We start from the raw sequence: 22,421 nt of genomic DNA, 5'->3' as shown, positions 1-22,421 counted from the left end.
CCACAGTGTTCCCACAACATGAAAAGACTCGCAAAGAGAAGTCCACACACCACAACAAACAGTAGCCCCTGCTCACCACAACGAAAGAAAGCCTGAGCACAGCAACAAGGACCCAGCACAGCCCAAAGTAAATTAAATAAATTTTAAAATAAATTGAAAATAAAAATAAAACATGCAAAATCAAATAATATTTTATTTATGTAGTACCTACATTGATAGTCCAGTAGGTGGTACTTCCCCCAAAAGCCTGCAAGAGTATTTCTGGTCCCACCTGTTTTTCCAGAACCTGCATACTCCCCCATCATCAGATGCAGGCAGTGACCCTGCCCCTTGAACCAGGTGGGACTTTGTGGCTGCTTCGACTAATGGACGATATATGACTTTTGAGGCTAGGTGGCTAAAGTTCACACAGCTTCTGTGTAGTTTTCTCTCTTGGCAACTCAGGCACCATGCTGTGAGAAAGCCCAGGCCACAGGGAGAAGAACCAAGGCCCGGGCCTCAGCCCAGCTCCAACAGCCAGCCAGTGAATGCATCAGGGAAGAACACAGATGCAAAAGGCCCCAGGCGAGCTGCCCCAGCTGATGCTGTGTGTGGCACAGGTGAGTTTTTTCTACACAATCCTGCCCGCATTGCAGATATGGGAGGAAAAAAAAGATCGTTACTTTTACACCACTAAGTTTTATGGTTATTTTCGAATAGCAATAGATTTCTAAAATAGATGGCAAAACTATAATGAAGAGCAAGTGAATGATAACATAAAATTTAGGACCCTGGTTACTGATGGGGAGAGGGTTGGGGAACGTGATGGATTAGGGACTGTGGGGAATGTTCTAGCCAGGCGGCTGAGCCCACTGATAGTGAAACCACTCTGTCCTTCCTACTCTTAGGCATCTTCTGTGCTGAGGGTGAGCAGGTCTTCCTAGTGTTAAAGAACCACAGAGAAACTCAAGCCCCAGAGAGGAAGGTGTCCTGACTACAGAGCGTGGGCCCAGCCAGCTGCCCCTGCCTGCTGCCCTTTCAGGGTGGGCCCGGCTCCTCTGAAGGGCTAGAGGAAGGTTGGAGAGAATGCTCTCCCTTGGCTGTGCTTTTCTGGTTGTTTAATCAATACCTACAGTTATCTGTTGACATTTTGGAAATAAAACCAAGTGTACCTGAAAAGACAAAGTGAGCATTCTGCCTCTGAGCCATTAGGAGTATTCAGAGCTGGTCCTGAACAGTGGTGTGAACCCTGGACACTTATCTCCCAGTGAGACAGTCTTTGTGTGCAGACTTGGCGCTGGGCGAGGTGGTGATGCTGGAAAACTTTGACGTTGGTGCTCCTTGTATGAGCTTCCCTTACCCTTGTTGAGAATTCCAATGTTATGGGGATGCGGCATTTATCAGGCAGTTCAGACAGTGAACTCGAGGTCTCAAGGAGAATTCTGCTCAGTGGTGGAGATTCCCAGAAGGGCCCGTCTGTGGGGGGGACTGGAACTGAGCATCAAGACTGTTCTGGGAACTAGGACAGATCACTAAGTTGTGTTCTTCAAATGAGCAGAGCTGCAGATGTCTTCAGACAAGAAACAGTGACCTGCTGGCTTCCCCCAAAGAGAGGTCAGATTGGAAAAGAAAGAAACCCTCAAAGGAGTTCTCTACAGAAAACTAAAAGTCAAAAACAAGCATTATTTGTTACTTTTCTATGGTAGAACTGGGGTGTATTTTTCTAAAGCAGAAAGCCTCAGAATCAAGTGTTTGTGAGACATAAAATGTAACAGTGGAAGGGAGTGGTGGGGACTGTGGTAAATGGATCACAGACAGGTGTTTATGAAAGGGGCCCCCACTACTCAGATCCAGCCCATTGCTCAGAGGAGGAAAACCCAGCCCAAATGTATTCAATCTTCTGAAGATTGTGAAGAAAAGCCATAAATTCAGATATTTATATAATTTTTTCACATATGTAATCACGATTTTTAAAATAATGTATCAGGTAAACCGACTATATGTATGAATAGTATTTGGACGTGCCAAAAGGAATACAACTCCCTTGTAGGGCTGTGAAGAGGATAAAATGAAATAAAATAGAAATAACAGCATTTAGTGAACATGCTTCCCTGGTGGCTCAGATAGTAAAGAGTCTCCCCTGCAATGTGGCAGACCCAGGTTCAATTTCTGGGTCAGGAAGATCCCCTGGAAAAGGGAATGGCAACCCATTCCAGCATTCTTGTCTGGAAAGTTCCATGAGAAGAGCCACCTGGTGGGCTACAGTCCATGGGGTCACAAAGAGTCAAACAAGACTAAACGACTAACACTTTAACTTTCAGTGACTATGCACCAGAAAAACCTATATACATAATTTAAAAAATAGGTCAGAGTCTACTGACAAACTATTCTCCAAAGACAACTACAATATTATTTTGTATCCTCCTATTTTTACTATGTAACCTTGACACTCCTTTCATCAAGTGATGGGGGCTACTTTCCCTCCCCTTGACCTGAGGACTTGATGCTTTCTTGAAGCCATAGTATGGTGGAAAAGACACTATGTGGCTTCTGAAGCTAGGTCACAAAAAACACCATGCAACTATGCCTTGCTCTCTGAGATGCTCACTTCTGTAGCCCAGCCTCCATGCTATGAGGGAGCTCAAGCAGCCTGTGGAGAGAGCCATGTTCAAAGGAGCCAGCCCACACACACACGCAGCTCCCAGCCAGAGCCGGCTCCAGCCTGCCAGTGGTGCAAGGGAACCATCTCCATGGTGGGTCCTGCAGCTCTCATTTGAGCAGCCCCAGTGGGACCATGTCGAGTGGAGACAAACCATTCCTGCTCAGGCCTGCCTGAATTGCAGATTCATAAGCAAAACAAATCGACATTGTTGTGTTAAGTCACTAAGTTTTGGGTGTCTTTTTATGTAGCAACAGTTAACTGGAACAGGGTCAAAAATTAAACTTTTAAACCAGAGACATTCCTGAAGGGTGAAGAAAGAGACCTAAGGGCAACTCAGGCCCTCCTAAAGCACGGGAATGTAATTTTTAGGTCAAAAGGAAAAGATGTTTTTCTTCCTGATTTCCCAAGCTGAGACAGAACCTATGGAGACAAGGAATAGAGTGGAATGGACCACCTGAACTTTAATTCAATCCCAGGGTTGGGCTGAGGAGGGAGCTGCAACCCTTCTGAATCTGGGTGTGGAATCAGTCCACATCCTTTTCAACTTTGAAGACTGAACATTTTGATTTACCATTTAGGCCAGCATTCCTCAAAGTGGGGTACCCACAGTACACCCTACATCTGACTAATGTAGAAGGGGGTCTGAGAAGCTACATTTTCCACCACTTCCCAGATGATCCTTTCGTTCCAGTTTAGAAACCTACATTCTACTCATCTCTCAGGTAACCCTTTCAGACACCCTCTTGGGGTTTATTTCTTGGGGAAGTGCTCATGGTTGAACATGTAAGCAGCCCATGGCTTTGTCAGGGGAAGAAGCAGGTGTTTCAGGCAGTGGCCCTGCATCCTTGGGGACTGGATACAGTGGGCATGGTGTTCAGCTTGAAGAGGTGGAGGGAAAGGGGCATCCCACTCGGGTGGTAGGTGAAACCTTAAAATTAAATGAAGTCAGAGACAGTTGTGCAGACAGAGCCTCTTCTGCTGGCAGACACCTTTACCATTCCTCCCACAACCCACCCCCTCCATGGGCTTCCCAGGTGGCGCTAGTGGTAAAGAACCCGCCTGTCAATGCAGAAGACTTAAGAGACGCGGACTCGATCCTTGGGTTGGGAAGATCACTAGGGAAAGGCATGGCAACCCACTCCAGTGTTCTTGCCTGGAGAATCCCACGGACAGAGGAGGCTGGCAGGCTACAGTCCACAGGGTTGCAAAGAGTCAGACACAACTGAAGTGACTTAGCAGTAGCAGCCAAACCCCCTATAACCCCACCCTTAATCCACAACAAGTCTCTCATTCAGCCTCGACCATCACCCAGAAACCCACCTAGAAGTACCTCCCCTCTGGTAGTAGAAAGAATTTAGGCCACAAGAACTTAAGTTAAAAGTTAGTGGGAAAATGTGATTTTAGTAAAATTAAAAAAAAAAAAAAGAAGAAGAAGAAACGAACTGAAAATGTTGGTAAAATATTTTCTCTTGAAGTAAGAGGAAATGTTCACCAGCAAATGAAGACAAAGAACCTAACATGTAAAGGCCTGTTATGTGCAGGACACTTTCTAGTCACTACAGCAGAAAGCGGTTGGGCCCACTGCATCAGGCAAAAGCTAGAAAATGTTACATACAAGTTTCAAGAATATGTATATAGTATTATCCTATTTCTGTAAACAGCGTTCATGTAGCTCTGTATTGGTATATTTATCAGATAATCTGGAAACACTCAAATGATCATTGTGGTTGTAACTTGGGGTGGAGCGGGAGTGAAAGGCAGTGTGAGATTATGCTGAAATTTCCCTTTTTAAATGACTGTAAAAAGTTTCTTTTCACTTTTTATTTTTGGTAATGGCAACATATTAAGAAGGTATCATAGGAAATACTAAGAATATAATAGGAAAAAACTATACAGATAATTCAGAAATACATATAATATTTTTACTTTGAAAACCATCTTTATGAACATATAATCTGCATACAAAAGCACACCTATTTTAAGCATATACTTTGGTATGATGAGTTTTGATTAAAAATATACACCCTCCAAACACCACCTCAATCAGGATATAGAATATTTACATCACCCCAAAAAGATTTCCTGTCCCCTCACCCCTGCCCCAGGCAACCACTAATCTGGTTTCTACCATGACAGATTATTTTTGCCTACCCCAGATTTCATATAAATTAGAATAGTATATTGTTCTCTCTTTTGTATCTAGCTTCTTTGATTCTGCATGTTTCTAGATTCATTCAGGTGGTGATTTATCAATAGTTTGTTGCTTTTCATTTATGAATGGTATCCTATTGAATACAAAAATTTCCTTATCCATTCAGCAGCTGATGGATATCTGGGTTGTTTTCTGTTTTTAGCCATCTTGCATAGAATAAAGTTGTTGTGAACATTTGTGAACAAGTCTTTGTATGAAAATGTGTTTTCATTTCTTCTGGGTACATACCTCGGATTGGAATGGTTGGATTCTAAGGTAAATGTATGTTTAATTTTATTTGTTAAAAAATATAGGTGCTTCCATTTTGATGCAGTAATTCTTCTCACAATTTATTATAAATAATCATGGTTGCATGTGAAGATTTAGCTACCTGGATCTTCATCACAAAATTGTTTACACATTTGCTACAGTTTAAGGTATAACCTTGCCACGGAGTACCATGTTCATGCTAAGTCATTTCAGTCGTGTCCGATTCTTTGCAATCCTATGGACTGTAGCCCACCAGGCTCCTCTGTCCATGGGATTCTCCAGGCAAGAATATTAGAGAGGGTTGCCCTCCTCCAGGGGATCTTCCTGACCCAGGGATTGAAACTGCATCTCTTATTTCTCCTGCATTGGCAGGCAGATTCTTTACCACTAGCGCCACCTGGGAAGCCCTATGGAGTACCATACAGCTACTGAAATGGCTATTTCAGGCTCCGAGTTCAGGTTTGGACTTAGCATGGGCTTCCCAGGGCTTCTCTAGAGAAGGAAAAAGCGACCCACTCCAGTATTCTTGCCTGGGAAATCCCATGGACAGAGGAGCCTGGCTATAGTCCATAGGGTTGCAGAGTCAGACAGGGCAGTGACTAAACAACAAAAGGACTTAGCAAATGTATTTATCCTCTGAGACTGCCATTAACATAACAATAAATGGATTAAAATGATATAAACTGACAGCAAAGAAGAAAGCAGGAAAGGGACATCAGCTGAAGTTTCCGCAAATTTCTTGGAAACATAAAGGGCTGGGAAATACTGAGGAACACAGCAGGTAGAGGAGGCTACAGGCAATAAAGGCTCCAGTCTGTCCCGACCCTGAGATGCCTCAGCATGGAGATGCAAAACATCTCAGAAAGCAGGAAGGGAAAATGGGCTGGAAACTGCTGAAGTTCTAATATGCAACACCTCTGTTTGCCCAGATTAGACACTAGACAGGTGCCAATCACTTTCTCTAAGTCCAACATTGGAGGGCTTGTTTCTGAAGAAATTGTACAGACCACCTGGGGAGAATTCAGTTAGCCAATATGGAGCTTGGAAGTTCAGAGTGGATTCTCCTGCACTCCTGTCCTTAGGAATCCTTCACAAGAACAAAAAAACTAGCTTTCTGCCACCTTTCCCTGGAGAGAAGCCTGAGAGGCTCTGCCCATGTTCTGCAAACTTCCCATCAGCCTCCTGTTGCTTCAACCTCAACTTTAAATATTAATAGAAAAGAAAAACCAAGAGTAAACAGATATGGAGGAAATTTGGCAAAAGGAAAAAGTACAAAAAAGATAATCCAACAAACAAAAATGATTCTAGAGGAAACAGATAATTCACGGAGCAGGAGAGGATTACATAACAAACAAAAACTTTTTAAAAACCTCAGTGACAACTGGGAAAATATATCACTGTGGTAAAAACAAGAAAAGGGTGCTATGAGAAAGAAACAGAACAACAGAAAATTCTATAAAATTAAAATTTACTTGCCAAAATAATAATAACCATAGTCAGGTTAGATGATGAGGTTGTAATCTCCAAGTATAGATTTTAAGATTTTAAAACTTTTAAATCATACTTTCATAATTAAAAAAATATTTTAAAAGATTTTAAAACAAAAAATGCGTGATGGAAAATACAAAAGACATAAAGGGATGATCTAGAGGTTTGAGATCTAAGTAACAGGAATTCCAGTAAGAAAAAGTTAAAACAAAAGGAAGGAAGTTATAAAAGAAAGATGATAAATAATTTTCCAGAATGAAGAAGGGCATGTGTCTTTGCTCATAGGATCCACAGAGGCCCAGCACAATAATTGAGAAGATTCATACCTGGACCTGATCTCTGAAAACTCTCAATATAAGATAAAGACCAGGGAGGGAGGGTCAGGATCTCTGAAAACTCTCAATATAAGATAAAGACCAGGGAGGGAGGGTCACGTGTACACCCATGGCTGATTCATGTGAATGTATAGCAAAACCACCACAATATTGTAAAGTGATTCAATTCAGTTCAGTCACTCAGTCGTGTCCGACTCTTTGCAACCCCATGAATCACAGCACGCCAGGCCTCCCTGTCCATCACCAACTCCCAGAGTTCACTCAGACTCACGTCCATCAAGTCAGTGATGCCATCCAGCCATCTCATCCTCTGTCGTCCCCTTCTCCTCCTGCCCCCAATCCCTCCCAGCATCAGAGTCTTTTCCAGTGAGTCAACTCTTCGCATGAGGTGGCCAAAGTACTGGAGTTTCAGCTTCAGCATCAGTCCTTCCAATGAACACCCAGGACTGATCTCCCTTAGAATGGACTGGTTGGATCTCCTTGCAGTCCAAGGGACTCTCAAGAGTCTTCTCCAACACCACAGTTCAAAAGCATCAATTCTTCGGCGCTCAGCTTTCTTCACAGTCCAACTCTCACATCCATACATGACCACTGGAAAAACCATAGCCTTGACTAGATGGACCTTTGTTGGCAAAGTAATGTCTCTGCTTTTCAATATGCTATCTAGGTTGGTCATAACTTTCCTTCTGATTAGCCTCCAATTAAAACTAATTAAAAAAAAAAGATAAATACCAGGGTCACAAGATTCTAGAGAGATAAAAACAGATTCTGCTTTGAGGAATGTGATGTTTGACCTGGAATTTAATACACAGCCAACTGATTAATCGAGTGGAGCACAATAAAGGCATTTTCAGTAGGCAAGTTCTATAAATTTTACCTTCTGTATAGTTTATCCTGAAGAGTGGCTCAAGGACACAGTTCAGCAAAATGAGAGTGTAAACTAAGAAAGAAGCTATCATGGTCTTGAAAAGAGTGACTCTGATCAATGAAAGCAGCGAATGAAAATTGCAGCAGTGTGCAGCAAACCCATAGGAATCAAGGGCCGGGAGACAGAACTACAGAAAGCTGCAGGGAGAGGCTTCTTGTTTTATTTTTAGGGAGGAAAGGAAATAGAACCCATAGAGAAATAGCATGATCAAAAGCTTGGAAAACACGATATGAGGCTAAGATAAAGGAAATTGGTGGGATGTAAAGAAAAGAGGATAAATTTACTTCAGCAACATTCTCTGTTGAATAGGACACTGGTCCCATAAAGAAAGAAACGTGGTCCTAGCTCACTGCTTTCATCTGCTGTGAGCTATGTTTACATCACCAGAATAAAAGAAACACTACTTTCTGGCCTTCTACTCTTAGAATCAACCTTAGACAAACAAACAAGAACAGCTGTCAGAACAAATCGTAAAAGTATGGAACAGGCTGATGGCGGGGAGGAGCAAGGAGGGAAGTGGGGAGTGGTGTCATTCCCTTACAAAGTGAGGAGTAAAGAGATACTGTCTGCAACTGATGGAGCAGGAAATGGCGCTTAATTGTGTTCTTTGAAGTTGAAGAAGAGACCAGGGTTTAACTCCGAAAATAGTCATTTAAATATATTTAGAAGAGTTGGAGGGGGAGATAGGAACAGGGTAGAAATGAACTGATGCCTCATCTATTACATAAGGAAGTCAATAGAAAGCACGAAGTTAAATCAATAAATAGCATCTTATTTAGAAATACGGCGGTAACCTCCAAATGAATTCTAAGTAGAAAGGCTTAGAATTTGTCTCAGGGGAGCAGAACCATGGATGGGGAGGGGTGGAGCAGGTGACTTGTTTCATTATAAGGTCTCCAGTAGTATTTGATGGTAAACATTTGAATATATTACTAATTAAAATCTTTAATGATGAATTTCTGAAGTAAGTAGTTTATAAGACCATGTAGAACATCATTCCTTGAAAAAGTTAAGGGATATAAACTGGTGTCAGAAATCATCTCTGAGTCTTTGGATAGTAGATTGCTTCATTTTCCTCTTTATAATTTACACATATCTATATCTTCTATACTAATTAGTTTTTTACTCATAATTTTTAAAAATAACTTTTAAAGAATAACCCTTTAAGTTTCTCTTGGCGCACAGGCAAACTATCTGAAGCTGAGACCTAGGAGGTTAAGACCCTTGGACTTGCCCAAGGTCACAATCCAGATTTGATTCCCAGTCTTTTAGCTCTACAAGATTTTTTAAAAGAAAGATCATTAGGGCATCTCAGGTCTTTGGGTTATAGGTAACAGAACCTTAATTTCAAGTCAAAGGAAAAAATTATCAGAAAAATGCTTCACTTCCCTGGTGGAACAGTGGAAAAGGATCTGCCTGCTAATGCAGGAGACAGGGCTTGGATCCCTGGTCCAGAAAGATTCCACATGCTGCAGAACAACTAAGCCTATGGGCCACAGCTACTGAGCCAGCACTCTCCAGCCTGCGAAGTGCAACTGCTGAGCCCCCAGGCTGCAACTGCTCAAGTCTGACCGCCTAGAGTCTGTGCTCTGTAACAAGAGAAGCCACCACAGTGAGAAGCCCCAGCATGGCAATGAAGAGTAGTCCCCACTCACCACCACTAGAGAAGGTCCTCGCAGCAGTGAAGACCCAGCACAACCAAACATTAAAAAAAAAAAAAAATACTGGACTCCAAGGACAAGATGGTGCATCCATAGCAGGGTGGAGGAAACCCAGGGGATCACAGGCAGCTTCCCTTCCCCTCTCTCTCTGCACCTGACACACAAACCCACTCCCTGGCTCCACCCTGAGTGTGGCGACAATAAGAGGGAAGGAGGATGGGTCCTACCGGGCAGATACAGGGCCTGGGCCAGCGTAAACCCTAGGCGAGGAGGGGAGACGTTCAGAATGCTTCAGGGTGGGAAACAGGAGGAGGGGAGGGAGGGGAGAAGCTCTGGCGCGTGTTGAATGCTTCTGGGCTGTGCATTCTGCTGGCGACTTGGTCAATACATCCTCATTTTAAATACAAGGGACTGAGGCTTGGTACAGTTAAGCACAGACAGTAGTGGAGCTGAGTAGGGGACTCGAAACTGGCTCTCCTTCCTCTCAGTATGAGACTCTTTCCTTGACACTTCTCCTGTATCATGTGAAATGATCCTCTTGGCATTGGGGGCCCTGGAACAAGCCCCAGCTCTCCACTTACCACTCTGAGAAGTGTTACGTGCTAGCTACTCAAAGCCATCAGCACCCTGGGCTGCTCGCTGGGACCTTGGCCCAGTGCTGAGGGGTGACTACCCACTTCTTGCCTTAGTGGCTCCATCCATTTCCTGGCACTGGGCCTCCATTCAGAAGCATGCTGGAGCCAGCTCACACCACCTCCCAGGGTCAATTGTATTTTTTGGAATTGTGCAAGCTGGTTGACATCATACTGGTAGCTTGAAATCAGTCATTGTGGGAGGATTTTAAAGCGTGGAAATGGACAAATGTCAATCAGGGCTCTCCTCCACTCCCAGCTTGTTGTTAAATATTTACCAGCACATCACTGTCTCCATCTGCCTACTTCCTGCCCGGAAGACTCTTGAAGATGTTCACATGGAAGCTAACACTTGACTTTTAATTCTCCATGTCTTCAAATATATTTAGTAGATTGATTTAAAAACAAAAACAAAAAAACTTTGTAATCTTGAATGCTTCAAATCCATTTCAGTGGTAACTCTAGGCCAAAAGCTTAAGAGAGCAAATGGATTCTTTGTGTAACTCAACACTCCAACTCAGCTGTAATGTGTAAACCTCGTTGCTTTCCACACTCACTGCTGTGCCCTTACCTCAGGCCCTTATCTCTCTTGGAGCCTATAGCTGGACCTCCTATCTGGTTTCCCTGCCTCTAGCCTCCCCGCTAGCCACCCTCCATGTCTCTGCCCAGTCAATCTTTTGGAATCCCTGCCTCCCATCAGAGGCTCTGCACGGCTCCACACAGTTCAATTTCCTGACCCTGTCTCTTAGCCTCCTCGCCTCCCACTGCCTTCAGGCCCTTTATTCCCCAGGGAACCCCAGTGATTAAATTGGACAGGACTGGACTTTGCTCCTCTGCGGTTATTTCTCCCTAGAAGGCCCTCCTCCACCCCATCTCCTCTGAAACTCGGTCTCTGTGGCATTTCATCCACGACGCCATCTGTCCCTAGTCCCTACTGCCTGGGCAGAGGTGACCCAGGCGCTTTGGACCTCTTAGAACACTTTGCTTGAGGCTCTCCGGTGTCCCTCATAGCTGTGACTCCTCTAACGTGGGCAGGCCACAATCAGCTGCTGCATCACTGCCACTCAAAATGTAATCCTGGCAGCACTTGGCTGGTCTGTTAGCAAAGTAAATTCTCAGTGCCCATTCCAGGCCTAAATGAATCCGAATTCTGGGCTGGGTCGGGGAGGGAGCCCTCCAGGTGGTTCCGAGGGAACTGGTCTACTCTCCTTCATTCCCATGGGCCCTTTCTACGCGATGCCCTTTATCCGGCTGCCCCTCATAGTATCTTTTTATTGTCAATACTTTCCCCTGCTCATTCAGATCCTAGCAGTCTCACCCACTAGAAGGATCCTCTCAGCAAGGCTCTAGGTGACAGTTGCATCCATCCCACATTACACTCCTTTTCTGTATTTCACAGGCTCTGAACGCTCCCTGTGTCCCCAGCCTCTACTGAGATGTGGGGCCTGCAAGCTCCATTCCACGTTCAGCTGGGTCCACTGTTCTTCCCCCCTGCATAGGTGTGAATTACAGCCTGTCTTCTCAAAACACGGGCTGCAAAGGCCATCTTCTAGGTCAGGCAAGGCAATTCTATTATCAGGTAAGCTTTGTGTGCAGCTACTCTGGCCAGCAAGGCAGTCAGGGCTTCACAGCTAAAGCCACTTTCACTGAGAAAAGGCCTCATTATCCCACCCCTAACCCCAACGAGGGAGCTCTCTCCCTGCCCAGAATCAGGTGTGGCTACCGCAAGCCCCAGACCCTGGAGAACTAGGAGCCTTTTTTGTTGTTTTTATGTGGATACAATTTCAAAGTTTAGTACAAAGAAATTCCAGGACTTCCCTGGTGGTCCAGTGGTTAAGAATCTGCCTGCTGATGCAGGGGACATGGGTTCGATCCTTAGTCTGGGAGGATCCCACATGCTGAGGGACAACTAAACCCAGGCGCCACGACTACTGAAGCACTAGCACCCTAGAGCCTGTGCCCCGAAACAAGAGGAGCCACTGCAATGAGAAGCCCGAGCACCTCCATGAAGAGTAGCTCCCGCTCTCCAAGACTAGAGGAAGGCCCATGCAGCAAGGAAGGTCCATGCAGCGACGAAGACCCAGCACAGCCAAACAAACAAAATTCCATATACCTTTTACCCAGATTCACTTTACATTTTGCTCATTTTTTTATTGTTACTGTTTTTTCTTAACTTACTTAAAAGCAAGTTCAAAACATTGTGTTTTCACCCCTAAATATTTCTAAGAAAAAGGATATTCAATGTCAAATGACCTTGACATTTTTCAAGGTCACTGGCCAGTTATTTGGGGCTTCCCAGGTGACTCAGTGGTAAGAATCCATCTGCCGAAGCAGGAGAAGTGTGTTCCATCTCTAGGTCAGGAAGATTCCCCTGGAGGAGGAAATGGCAACCCACTCCAGTATTCTTGTCTGGAAAATTCATAGACAGAGGAGCCTGGAGGGCTGCACTCCATGGGGTCGCAAAGAATTGATATATGAGCACCAGTTACTCTGTAGTCTGTCCCTGAATTTAAGTACCTGGTGCTTCATGTTTACATTTAGATAAGCTTTGGGGCTAGGAAAATCACAGGACATGACGTTGTATCCTTCTCAGTGTATCTTCAGGGGTCCATGATGGGGGTCTGTCCCAGTAGCGATGGTAGCTTTGAGCTCCATAGAGGCGTAGACAGCCTGTGTGAACGCTGCCCTCTGCTGGTCATTTTCAACATTGCCGCTGCCTGCTTCGGCGGATATAATTGACAAGGGACGAGAAACCTTGAAGTGCAGACCTTGACCCCTTATTGGTTGTGAGACCTTGGGAAAGTTATTCAGCCTTATTAAACCTCGATTTTCTCATCTATAAAAAGAAGGTGACAGTTTCTGCCCTGCTTCTTTTACAGGGCGGTTGAATGTGAAAGGGTCCTACAAATGTGGTCATGCGGTGTTTTCAACTGTCTGTAACCAACTGCTACGATTTCTGCACAAACCCAACCCGGAGGTCCGAGTGCCAAAGCTGCCCTTCACGACGTCGTGTCCACAGCCTGCAAAGCCCCTAGTGGATCCTACCTCTGTGGCTGCTGCAACAGAGCTGCTGCCTTACCTGAGGCTTCCACGAACAACAGGTATCCATGAGTCGTGCTGTGAAGGAACACAGGGAGGTCTGCCCTGGTGGTCCATCTGGGGTCCCCACTGGCCTGTGCACCAGCCGTTACCCCCACACCCGCTGGGGTTGCTGCCGCACCGCTGCTCCCAGGCTGGTGGGACTGAGCCCTCCCCTTCAGCTGGCGTCCTCCCACCCCCACCAAACCAGGAACACCTGTGTTTTCGGCACATTTAGGTGTAGGGGCTAAAGCCAGAATTGTGCAAACTCTGTTCTTACCCAGACCTTAACTCTCCACATTTTCTTTGCATCCTTCTGAGATGTTTTGGTGCCCCCACACACATTTCTTCCTACCTACCTTCTTTCCTCCTTTCAGTAAGTATTTATTGAGCACCAACTATACGCCAGGCTCTGCCTTGGTTCTACATGGAGAGCAGGATGCATGCTTGCCTCACAGAGCTTATAGTTTTTTGAGTGATGGAAACAAGCAGAGCAGCAATTACATCCTAAATGAGATTCCTGTGCCTTCCCAGGCAGGTTTTTCCCATCCCACGTGACTCATCCACTCTTAGTGCCCCTCACATGGCCCAGAGCCTCCTCTTTATGGCTTTATAGTTTTGAGTGCTCTCCCAGAACACCAGGGAGATTCATTTTGTAGGCCCAAAGGAGAAGCTCAGAGCAGAAGAATCATGAGAAATAAATAGATCAAAGAGAGGAGAGAAATATTTCTCAGCATGAAATTAACTAGCTGCTTCTTTTCTTCCTGGGATTTACTCTTGGAGCAGAGACATCTGTAAGTAGTGAACTGGAGCCATTCTCTGGAGCATCCGTGGGGTCCTCATGTTTGGGGAAGCTTGGGATTCTTGAGAATTGATGACTCAGCAAATGGAGTTTTGCGCTGGCTCAGAGAAAGAAGCATCACACAGACAGGGGCTCAGTACATACTGATGTACAAGTGCACTTGACTTTGTAAAGCTAGTGCCCAGATTAGTCTGTGAGGTTGGTGGGCAGCCCTGGCCTGGAGTGACCAACAAGACTGCCCAGCTTCCCTTCATCTACAAGACTGGAAAAGTCACTCCTCACCATGTGAAAGATATCATTGGCTGACTCATCTGCCTCACAGGCTTCTTTTGAATGGAAAATGAAATAAAACATGGGAAGAGCCATGCACCATTTGTGCAGAGATGCCCTGTACACCAACAGATATATGGGAAACATGTTCGGCCAGAAACATGAATAAGGACTCACTTCAGAATGTAATTTTACAGTGGTTTATTAGGGAGCTTGTCTCCAGCTGGTTAGGCTTCCCAGGTGGATCAGTGGTCAAAAAAAAAAATATTCTGCCTGCCAATGCAAAAGATGCGGTTTCAACCCCTGGGTCAGGAATATCCCCTGGAGTAGGAAATGGCAACCCACTCCAGTATTCTTGCCTGGAGAAATGCATGGACAAAGGAGCCTGGAAGGCTATAGTCCATGGGGTCGCCAAGAGTCAAACATGACTGAGCATGCATGTACGCACTCCACCTGGTTAGCAGCGGGTTAGAACAGAGTGCAGATTAAGCCGCAAGATCGGGGTCTGAGCTGGGTTTACAATGGTCTGATTCACACCTGCCCTGCGTCTTCATTTATGTGTGCATTCCAGACACAAAGGATGCTGGGGAAGAATGTGAATGGAGCATTCACAAATTCATCACAGCTTCTCAAAGAACAAGTGGGTGAAAAATGAGGTCAGCCTGCTCTGCAAAGGGCTGAATGCGCTTTGAAAAAGTTTACTAGAAAATTCCTTGAGGGTGAAGACTATGAGGTCTTGTTCACCACTTTACACACAGAACCTAGTGCCACACCTGGCACTGAGTAGGCACATTAAAACATGAGCTGCAGTGGAGGCTCACCGTGACCTGGTTTATTGTTGTAGCAAATTGACAGAAGGGTAACTCATGTTTTCTCATGACTTTATCCCCAAGCAATACTTTTGAAATGAAGCTGCGATTTCTAGCTTTGCTTTAATTGGTGAATAGTTAATAAAATACTTTAGAAATTAAAACTCTATTTAAAAATCAAGCAATTGATGGTAATATTGAAGGCATTTAAGCTGTTGCCTACTGAGTTCTTGATTGACGATGTCAAAACCACCATTGTAGCTAAGGCTGAAATATTAAGGAATGCAACTCCAAAAATGAAGACAGAACAAAACAAAATCCCTAAACTATCTTAGCTATCATTATTAAAACAGGTACTAACTTGTCTTTTGCTGAAGTCCTGAAACTGCCTTCAGGGGCAGGCAAGCAAACACTACATAAAGGGAAAAAAAAAAAAAAAGCAGCGGCAGCACAGAAGCAGCAGCTATAATAATAGAACTAGTTTGTCTGTCCTGAGCCTAGGAAGGCAATACCTTCCTGTATTGTTCCATAACATTCACTTCCCAGCCATCTGTTTCCCTGGTCCCTCTACATCCTGTTAAACCAACACTATCCTGGGAACAGGAATTCCTGTTACATAAAGAGACTTTATGATATCTTTCCAGCTTCCTGTCCTGTTTCTGCAAGAGTTTTATTTAGCCTTATATACAAGTATGTACTTGCATATGAGATGGAAGGAATGAGGGCCAGGGCGTCAAAGCAGGGGTCAGTCACACGAGGGGAGGCCAGTATGGAACATGGTCTGGCCTTGCTTTCTGATTCTTGGGGCTGAGAACCAAGCCTTGTTGGTGGATCTAGTCCATGGCTTTTGAAAGTTACCCCTTACTGAGCACAGTGCTCAGTGCGTTACGTATGTTATTTCTCATTAGATTAACTTCACAGTACCTAACGAAATGTTTTTGTTGTTGTCATTGCTTTTTTATTAGAGTGCAGGAAACAAGCCTCAAGAAATGTTGCATGGCTTGGTCTTTCATGTGACTCAGAAGAGGCAAAAGTGAAATCTGAACTCACGCTGACTCTAAAGTCTGTGCCCTCAGCCATTAGGTTTTGTAGCCTTTCCACTCCTTCTGTTTTGCTTCCCTGTCTGGGCTCCTTCCTAGTTCAAGATGGACAGCCATCCATAAGTTCCACGTCACATCTGTCATCCTGCGTTCAAAGCCCTCCACAGTCTGAATCTATTCTGCCCTTACTACTCCCATGCTCAGGTTTTCTTCTGCAGCTGACCAGGTCTGTTTATCTTGCAAGTCCCAACCTGGCACCTCTGCAGCACTCCACATCACAGCACTTTCTGCTCAAGGAGTTCTCCTCGTCCCAGCCTCCTCCTGCTTCCTCACCCACCTTATTCACATCCCCAGCCCTCTCGCTCTGCCAGGGCCAGCGAAGACTTATTCCCTCCATGAAGCTTCTCCATCTACCCAGGCCTCAGAGATGCCCACTTCCTTTAGGGTGAAGAACTTGTTCTTTGGGCTGCTGATCTGTCCGTTAACCACATGCTACTTTACGATACTGTTAATATTACCGACTTCACTATTAATTTTTCATGTGCTACCGCTTTGTCTCCACAATTAAGATTATAAGCTCCTTGAGTGCCAAGTGTCTCCTTTAAACTTTGTGATATTTCTCTTAACCCCTTGTGCAGCGCTTTGCACACTAAAGGGGTTCAGTAGATGTCTGTTGGTTTCTATATGATTATATTCATACCAGGTTAATACCAGCACTCTCAGCACAAATGTCAAAGAGCTAAGTTAATCTTCAGTGCTTGCCACCTCCCACTCAGGGCTTTCTTCTTCCTACCTATGAGCTGAATACTTGGTCTACCCTTTCCACACAATATCCCCAGCTCAGGCCTAGTCATGCTCTACTTGGGCTAATAGTCTGTTGTAGTTGTGTGTCTCCAGAGCCAAGTTTCCTGGGTTTATATCCTATTTCTGCTACTTTCTAGCTGTGATCTGAGCAAGCTACTTAACCACTTGGGGCCCCATTCATCTATAAAATGAGGATAATAGTACTATCATGCATCAACTATTTATTGAGGGCCTACTGTATGCTAAGCATTGTTCTGGGTGCTGAGCATGAAACAAATTCTCACCATCAGGAAGCTAACATTCTAGTGAAGAGACACAGACAAGTAATCGAAGTAAACATAGCACGTCAGAAAGTGACACGGGCTGTGGAAGGGAGTAAAATGGGGCGCTGTGAGGCACTGGTTTTAAATGACATGGTGACACTGGAAAACAGATCCGCAGGACACTGTAGTGATGAAATGAACAGATGAACGGAAAGACTTAGCACTGTGGGAGAGGGAGAGGGTGGGAAGATTTGGGAGAATGGCATTGAAACATGTAAAATATCATGTATGAAACGAGTTGCCAGTCCAGGTTCGATGCACGATACTGGATGCTTGGGGCTGGTGCACTGGGACGACCCAGAGGGATGGAATGGGGAGGAAGGAGGGAGGAGGGTTCAGGATGGGGAACACATGTATACCTGTGGCAGATTCATTTTGATATTTGGCAAAACTAATACAATTATGTAAAGTTTAAAAATAAAATAAAAAAAAAAAAAGGAAAGACTTAGCATTTGGCACACAGTAAGTACTGAACAATTGTTGTTGTTCAGCTGCTAAGTCTTGTCTGATGCTTTGTGACCCCATGAAATGCAGCACGCCAGGCTTCCCTGTTCTTATACTATCTCCCAGAGTTTGCTCAGACTCATGTCCAATGAGTTGACTCTCAGCATCAGGTGGCCAAAGTATTGGAGCTTCAGCATCAGTCCTTCCAATGAATATTCAGGGTTGATTTCGACTGGTTTGATCTCCTTACTGTCCAAGGGACTCTCAAGAGTCTTCTCCAGCACCACAATTCAAAAACATCAATTCTTCAGCACTCGGACTTCTTTAAGGTCTGACTCTCACATCCGTACATGACTACTGGAAAAACCATAGCTTTCAGCTGGAATGTAAACTAGACTCCAAAAGGCAGAGATTCTGGCTTGTTCACTCTGTTTTTAGTAGATGGTGAACACGTGTTTGTTGAATGAACAAATGAACCCTGGGCCTCACCCCAGGCCCCTCCCAGGCAGCCTGGCTAACTCTGCCCCTTGCCTCCTTCCTACAGACACCTGGCCTGCACTCCTGTTTCCCGCCCTGCTGAATGTTTAGGACTCCCAAAGAACAAAACAGTAGGGACAGAAATGACTTCCTTTCATCTTTGCCCTCAGAACTCCTAGTGCTGGTCTGTAAAGGGACATGTGGCAGCTGTGCTCGAAGGTTGGGGTCAGGCAGGGCGCCCCGTGGCTGGCTGCGGGCAGGGCCTGACTGCCTCAACAAAGGGGCCCGTCCTTTCCTCCGATCCATCAGATCCATCCCAGAGGGCTGGGCTGGGCTGGCCTCTCAGATGATGACTCTGGGTGTAGAGACACACTCACTGTGCAGCTTTCCCTCCCGTCGGGGCTCCCTCGCTCTGGCCCAGGCACTTAGAGGCACCATGCCCCTCCTCTTTGTGTTCCTGCATCCGCCTTGCGGCCTCCTCCTCCTTTCTTTGTGGCCCTCTCTCCCTCTGGCTCCCTTTGCTGGCTTTATTCCTCCCAGGCTTCCTGTCACACTAAGCTCTTTGTCCTCTCTCCCCATTCCTCAGATGACATTCTTTCGTGCCCTCTTTAAGTCCAGAGCTGCCTGGCAGGGCCTCTCCTCCTCCTCATTCCTTCTGTCTCATCAAAAAAGGCACTTAATCTGATTGAAAGTTTCCTTCTGGGCACTGGGTTCTGCATGCCCCGGTGGCCTGAGGGGCAGCCTTCTCCCCGGGAGGGCTCTGCCGTCCTGAGGAAGAGTCTGTGAGAGACAGAGCTTTGTCAGGCTTGGCTGCGAGCGGCACGCCTGGCTTTTGTTCCAGGCCATCCCCTTCCTCAGCTCTCAGGCTGTCCATCAAAGCTCAGAAGCACAGACCGAGAATCCTCAGCGGGTCAGTCAGTTCTGGGGTGAATTCCCTGGGTGACGTTAAGTGGACGACATTCTCTCAACACCCAGGGTCAAGTTAGGGAGCCAGTACACAGGAAACCCCGCTCAATAACACCAGAGAAAATCACTGAGTGCCACACCTATGTCCCCAAGTCAACCTCAGAGCCAGTCTCATTTCCAGGGCTGTAGCTGGTGACTGCCCTGGCATACATCAGCTTGCAGAGCACCCACCCTGGGCAGCCCAGCCTTCAGAACTCAGCCTGCCCCCCCCGCTTTGCTCTTAGGGGCTATGCGGCAGCCTTCATTGGCAGGTTTACACTCCTCCTTGGTAGAGAAAAGCAACCAAGGCATTTAAAAGTTAAGGTCTCTTCAGAGAGAGAACCAGAGGTCACTCTGGTAGGAGACAGCAAGGAAAGGAAACAAGGGCATATCCCCTGCCTTTAACCATTCTCTGCCTGTTTCTTCCAGCAGGGATTCAAGCTGCCCCTTCTCTCTCGCTCCTGAGCTCAGCTTCCCTCCACATCCAGGGCCAACGCTTTGGAGCTCATCCTGCTGACTCTTTGCCCCATTTCTGCACTGGCAGCTCCGCTCACCTGACCCCTAAATCTGTGCCTGCTTGGGGATCTGGCCGAGATGCTGTTCCTGCTCTTGTCTGCCTGCCTGCCAGCTCTCCTCTGCTTCCCCTGCCACAGCTCCAGCCCAGTGGAACTGTGTCTGGTTTCTGTCTGGATTCCTTTTTCAAAGCTTTCAGATAGAATGAGAGGAAAATTCTCTCTCCAACTTTTAACACATAGAAGGAGCTTGGTAAATATGAGTTGAAGTTGGTAAAGAATGGAAGGATGGAAGAAAGGAAGGGAGGGATGGAGGAAGAGAGAGAAAGAAGGAGACAATGGAGAATCTTGCTCACTGGACCACCCTACCTTCTTAAGGACTCCAAATCCAGAGATTCTGAAAGCTCTTAAACAAAGTATCAGGGTAGGTGGAGGGCAGGAGGGGAGAGACAGAGCGGAAGGGATGAACTGGCCTGTGCTCCTGGGAGAACACAGACCCAGGGCTGGGGGCCCATAGCTTCCCCATGTCTGCGGCACTGATCACTGGCCAAGTCTCCCCAGGTCCAGGGAATGTCAGAGGCCCTGCCCCATGTCTTCGCCCCTACAGTTTCTTCTACCTGGGCTGCTCTTTCCTTTCCTCTTCACCTTTCTCATTCCTCTTCCTTCCTGTGAGGACTTCCCACCCATCCCTTCCCCATGCCTGCAGCCAGAGACTCTTTCCACTCTGCCAGCCTTCCTGGAGCAGTACCTGATGGAGGGTGTTTGTCTGTATCTCTCTCCCTTTCATGGTTTCCTTCATGCAGTATTCATTCACGTGAAATTTATATTTTTTATTTAGTAAAAAAAAATGTATTTATTTGGATAAGCTGGGTCTTAATTGCGGCACATGGGATCTTTAGTTGTGGCATGCAGGAGCCAGTTCCCTGACCAGGAATCAAACCCCAGCCCCCCTGGATTAGAAGCGTGGTGTCCCAGGCACTGGACCACAAGGGAAGGCCCCATGTGTCATTTACTGAGGGCCTACTGTCTGCCAGCAGTGATTGAGAGAGACCTGGCTCCTCAGTGCCACCAGGGAGGGCGCAGTGCAGCGAGGGAGAAGACTTCAGGAATACAAGATGGTGAATGCTTTGAAAAGGAAAGTCAGGGTGCTGTGAGTGAATATAAGAGAGGGTGTACTTTAGTCTGGGGTTAGGAGCAGGACAGTCAGGGAAGGTCTCCCAAAAGATGGAACATTTAAACTGAGAAACCTGAATAATGAGGAAGGCATGGCCAGAGAGAGAGAGAGGTGTGTGTGTGTGTGTGGCAGGGACAATGTCCCATTTCAGGCTGAGCTTGCGCAAATGCAAAATCGGCACAGGGAAAGAGACAGTGATTCCGGCGAGAGGATCCCAAGCACAGCTTGTAGCTGGTGGAGGGAGACAGGCTGCATGGTCAGGTGGGACAAGACGCTGGAGCACCAGGAAGGCCAGGTTCAGGGCCATTCCAGAAAGGAGGGGCCTGTGACTTGTTTGTTTTTGTATTCCTGGGGCCCCTGGGAATCACAGGTGCTCAAGAAGTGTTTATTGAACAAATAAAGACTGAAAACACTTTAACTAGAGAAACAGAATTTAACAGGACATGGGGATCTGACCAACGAAACAACACCGCCCCAGAGGCCACGACTAGGGCTATTTCAACCTTCAGCTGGCAGCCGGGAAGCGCTGCAACCATCCGACTGGCACAAGGACAGGTTTGTAAAAAGGCCTGGTTTGTATGGCTTGATTTGAGCTGGTGAAACAGCAAAACAAGAGTGCCGTTCATCCAAAGCAGGTCTATCTGGAGCCCGTGGGAGGGACTGGTGACATCTTCCAGGCTGGGACTTCACACGGTGGGGGAGCCTGGCAGATACAGACCCTGCCAGGGGCTGAGTTTATGCCATTCAGGGACAGGGAGTCTCTGCTTCCCCCCACAGTCTTGTGGACTCTGGAGAGCCTGCACGTTCAGAGTGAGGGGGGGACTCCAGTGATCATCTGGTCAGTTCCTAGTTTTACAGACACTGACACCAGACAAATTGAGTGCCTCACCCTAAGTCAGTGGCAGGAGGAAGCTAGATCTCAGGGCTCCTGATTCTACATCCAGTCCTCTTGTAAGAACACCTAAGGGAAGAAAGGAGGAAGAGAGAGAAGGAAAGTAGAAGCGGAGTAGGGAGGAAACTTGATTAGGGCTGTCTCAGGGGAACTGAAGCAAAACACAGGTCTCCACAGTGAAGGGCAACTCAAAGTTCTGTGCCTTGTAACATACTCATAAACCTGAGTTCAGGTGCCACGTTGGAAGGCAGAGTGAGAACCCAGTGTTTGCCTTTCTCAGCTGAAGGCTCAGCCTTTGGGAGGAAAGTTCCTATCCTAGCGATCCAAGATGCCACTGGGACCACAAATCCTTCTCCTTTCAGCTAACCAGTAGCTAGGAGCTGGGATCTGGAACGAAGCAGCCCAAAGTTTGGCTGAGTCCTTGCACTTGCGTAATCTCCCTATACTTTTTCTTTCTTTCTAGCAATAAAACTCCCGGGTTTTAGCTGGCACATGGCTGGCTGGAATAAAGATTACATTCCCCAGCTCCTGGTGGCTAAGAGTTGCCTCTGTGACTAGGCTCTGATCAGTGGCAGAGGGATGAGGTGCAGCCTCAAGAAGTCAGTTACAAGCAGTGGTTCTCTAGCTGGATAGATTTTGCTTCCCTGGGGACACTGGGCAATGTCAGGGGACATTTTTTCTGTCACACTTAAGAAGAAGGAAGTT

The 22,421-nt window shown here is 46.2% G+C and overlaps 3 long non-coding RNA genes across 3 annotated transcripts; 2 read left to right on the top strand and 1 right to left on the bottom strand.

Moving 5' to 3' along the window:
- Window positions 1-12,137: 12,137 nt before the first annotated feature.
- On the bottom strand, window positions 12,138-15,962 carry LOC123334055. Its single transcript, XR_006551805.2, has 3 exons — window positions 13,584-15,962; window positions 13,226-13,263; window positions 12,138-12,939 (listed from the first exon to the last, which is right to left on the bottom strand). It is a non-coding gene; the product is annotated as an uncharacterized LOC123334055 (long non-coding RNA).
- LOC123334054 lies at window positions 12,860-20,417 on the top strand. Its single transcript, XR_006641203.1, has 3 exons — window positions 12,860-12,932; window positions 13,026-13,247; window positions 19,568-20,417. It is a non-coding gene; the product is annotated as an uncharacterized LOC123334054 (long non-coding RNA).
- Window positions 13,888-16,737, top strand: LOC123334057. The gene is made up of 2 exons (XR_006551807.2): window positions 13,888-14,018; window positions 16,071-16,737. It is a non-coding gene; the product is annotated as an uncharacterized LOC123334057 (long non-coding RNA).
- Window positions 20,418-22,421: the final 2,004 nt, after the last annotated feature.

Source organism: Bubalus bubalis, chromosome 6 (assembly GCF_019923935.1).
Source record: "Bubalus bubalis isolate 160015118507 breed Murrah chromosome 6, NDDB_SH_1, whole genome shotgun sequence".
NCBI classification, from domain to species: domain Eukaryota; kingdom Metazoa; phylum Chordata; class Mammalia; order Artiodactyla; family Bovidae; genus Bubalus; species Bubalus bubalis.
The sequence above is the reverse complement of the archived record's forward strand: the minus strand, read 5'-3'. Positions and strand labels throughout refer to the sequence as shown.